Here is a 4,004-nt window from a genome sequence, read left to right as displayed (position 1 = left end):
GCATGGAGTTTCAAAAGTCTTAATACTGATTTTATTTTTCAAGAGCTGAACATTTATGCCATACAGATCTGCTTTTGTTTCTATATTTCAAAATAATATAATTTCTATGGACAAGGTAACCCAATTTATTGAGAAAATCTTTTAAGAAATTTTATATAAAACTTCAGAGTAAAATTAATCATTTAGATTTTAATATATATTGGTTTCTATTCAGAACATAGCATTTTTAATACACAAATTACATGCATAAATTTTATATGTGAAGATTTAAACAAACATGTAGAGAAAATGTTAGAATTTAGAAATTTTTGTTATGGTGAAGTTTATGTTTCTGCAGTTTCTCTTTAGATTATAATTACCCTGTAAGCAACCATATTTAGTTTGCATTAATCTTAGTGAAAGTGCATTTGAATCTCTATTAAAAATTTTTTTTTGCAAAAATCTTTTACAAAAATTATTTAATGCAAAAAATTTTTTTGCGTTAATATTAGTGAAAGTACATTTGAATCTCTATTAAAAAATTTTTTTTGCAAAAATTTATTTGTAATCAAATACATATCTTAAGTCCCAACTATGTACTAAAGTTTGGAAGATACAGAAGAAATTGTAACAATGCAAATAAGTAGTAAATTCATTAACTTACACCCTGTTACTATTGAATTCTTAATAATTGTAGCAGGTTTAAATTATAATTGGTGATACCCCAATTATAATTGCTGATCTTAATCAGGATCATTAGATTGCAACTAGTAATCTATTACTTAAAAAACTTAACAGGTGTTTGTGACGTCGGGGCAGTTTTGAGAATCACCGGTTCAAAGATCATAGTATAGGAATGACATTAGTTAGTGTGATACATATTTTAATTTAAAAAATTAAATATCAGTATCATGTTCAAGGCATGCAAAAAAAAGAATTGTAAACGTAGTTATGTGCAAAAAAACCTTACTTAGTCAATTATATATATGATCAATAGGGGAATGTTTTATTTACTACATTATATAAAAAATATTTTCAAGAAAAACATATTATAACTTCTAGACAAAGTAAATTATTTAAAATTTCTTAAAATTGGACCACAGTGGGGGAATCTGGGTGGCTCAGTAAGTTAAGCATCTGCCTTCAGCTCAACTTATGATCTCAGGGTCCTGGGATTGAGCCCCATGTTAGGCTCCCTGCTTAGGGGAGTCTGCTTCTCCCTCTCCCTCTGTCTCTCTCCCGACACTCATGCTCTCTCTCTTACTCTTTCTCAAATGAATAAATAAAATCTTTAAAAAAATTGGACCAAAGTGAATACTCATTGTTAATTCTTACTAGCTGTTATTGTCATTATAGGTGCTTAGAAGTAATGACACTCTAGTAAATACATTAATTGAGATTCTTTTTTTTTTTTTAAGATTTTATTTATTTATTTGACAGAGATCACAAGTAGGCAGAGAGGCGGGCAGAGAGAGGATGGGAAGCAGGCTCCTGCTGAGCAGAGAGCCCGACTCAATCCCAGGACCCTGGGATCATGACCTGAGCCAAAGGCGGAGGCTGTAACCCACTGAGCCACCCAAGCGCCCCATTAATTGAGATTCTTAATAATGCATATTGGCCTTTCCCCCGCTTCTTGATGTTTTATGAGCTCTTTAAATCTTTGGATGAGATATTTAAAACATCACTGATTAGACCATTCAGTTTCTGACTTGGAGTTACATTTTGTGATTCTGTAACAGGTTTGCTAGTTATCAGAATGATAAATGATCCAAAGTTTAGTCGCACTTGTAAATCGATACATCTACAGCTTATTTGATAAAGAATGTTAACATTATCTTGGGCTACAACATAATTGTTCCATAAGATATACACATTGAATAAAGAGATAAATGGTAGCTGGCTTGTGCTACACAAGAACCATGAAAATAAACCCTCTGTGTCACTTATTATTCCATCCCTCTAGCATTTTAGTAGATCCCAATAGATATTTATTTTAAATTTCAAATAATTATATTTGGTTTAACTCTTAAATGTTAGTATTAAAACATTTTAGTCCATTTTTATTTGGGTTGAATCATTCTAATTCTTTTCATCTTTTTTTTTTTCCTGCAAGATGTACTTTCTACTTTTTAATAATACACTTGATTATTTTCTGAATGCTCACAGTTTCCATAAATTTGGAGTTCATGTGTTCTTAGAGTACCACTGATCTCAGGTCTCTGTTTATCATTAGATGGTGGCAGAAACTGGGGGAAACTACGGTAATTACTAATAAACTACTGTATACCAAGCAAAGATTATAAAGGATTTTATTACATTCAGCTCATACTTGTGTTTCCCATTATGTGATTTTTACCCAATGGTCCGAGGGTAATCCACCATACGCCCCAGTACCTCTCCTATTCTGAGAAATATCCACAACCAGAGAATATTCTATGTTCAACACCTCTATTTGTTTTTCTTCTCAGCATTACTACATTTAATGAACATTATTTGGAAGTTTCCTCTCTGTTTAAACTATTTGGAAATGGTCATATTGGTTTATCATCTTCACATTCCTAGAGCCATCTAAAGGGAAGGGTGCATCAAGGGACACAGACAAGGGGCTCTTATGCAAACAGGAGGAACATCACTTTTATTCAGTTATAAGTCACCAGTCATTTACAAGATTGAATCCCACTCGCCAGCTTTTATACAGGTAAATCAATGGTGTAGGCCAAATGACAAAACATTCCCTATCCAAGCTGTGTGGCACAACTCTTTGGGAAGAGTGAGAAGTGAACTCAGGCGCAATCTGGGGAGAGCAGAAAACATGCTGATTCTACATTAATTGCCCACTGAATGCATCTTCTTCCTGTGACCTAAGGGACCAGATCTGGTGCTTCTACTGACGTCTCAAACCGCGCATGAGTGATGATTCACAGGCGCTTCTGCTGAGGTCTGCGCTCTTTCCACCATAGCTGGGCTCAGCTCTGTGCTTGAGGGGAGGAAGATATGGACTCTGACCTCAAGGGGTTTATTCCCTGGTAGAGGATTTAATACATACAGGTGCAAAATACTAGCTGCTAGCATGCCTTTGAACTCAATTAGGAACTCTTCTGAACCTACTTCATAATAACAGGGTTTGGAGTGAAGTTTTTCTGGTTTGTAGTTTTGCCATTTTTCGTACATTGATTCTATTGTTTGTTCATTTCAGTTTATTCCTTCAACAAATATTTATTCAGTACCTATTGCATGTCAGGTTCTAGAAATATAGCTGTAAATAAGAACAAGGTTTTAGGGCGCCTGGGTGGCTCAGTGGGTTAAGCCGCTGCCTTCGGCTCAGGTCATGATCTCAGGGTCCTGAGATCGAGTCCCGCATCGGGCTCTCTGCTCAGCAGGGAGCCTGCTTCTCTCTCTCTCTCTCTCTCTGCCTGCCTCTCCATCTACTTGTGATCTCTCTCTGTCAAATAAATAAATAAATAAACTTTAAAAAAAAAAAAAAAAAAAAAAAGAACAAGGTTTTAGCTATCAGAGTTTACCTTATAATAGAAATAGGCAATAAACATGCAAATGCATAAACGAGATAATTTCCTGTAGTTAATAAATGCCATAGGGTCATGGAAAATACTAAGTAACTGGAGTGAAGGTGGAGATAATCGATAGGAGATTTTTATCATCTCAACACTATGACAGTTTGGGTCATATTCTTGTTCCGTGTGATGCGAACATGTTTAGAAGCAGCTCTGCCTGCTTCCAACTAGATGCCAGTACCACCTGCCCCTATGGGACGACCAAAAATGTCTTCAGACTTTACCAAATGTCTCCTGAGGGGAGGAGGAAACATTTTCTACTGCTTAAGATGCAGTAATTCTGGAGAAGACGTTTAGGAAAGATGTCCAAGTAGTAGGTCCCAAACCACCTTTGCTGCAGCCCTGAGAGGGGTATGATGGCCCACTGTGGACCTTTGGTTTCTGCAAGAGTCTGGAGTTAGACCTGTCTCTGCAGCAGAACACTAAGGCAGGTTTGCTGGCAAAAGTGTAGGA

Source organism: Mustela erminea, chromosome 13 (assembly GCF_009829155.1).
Source record: "Mustela erminea isolate mMusErm1 chromosome 13, mMusErm1.Pri, whole genome shotgun sequence".
NCBI lineage: Eukaryota > Metazoa > Chordata > Mammalia > Carnivora > Mustelidae > Mustela > Mustela erminea.
Note: the sequence above shows the minus strand (reverse complement) of the source record.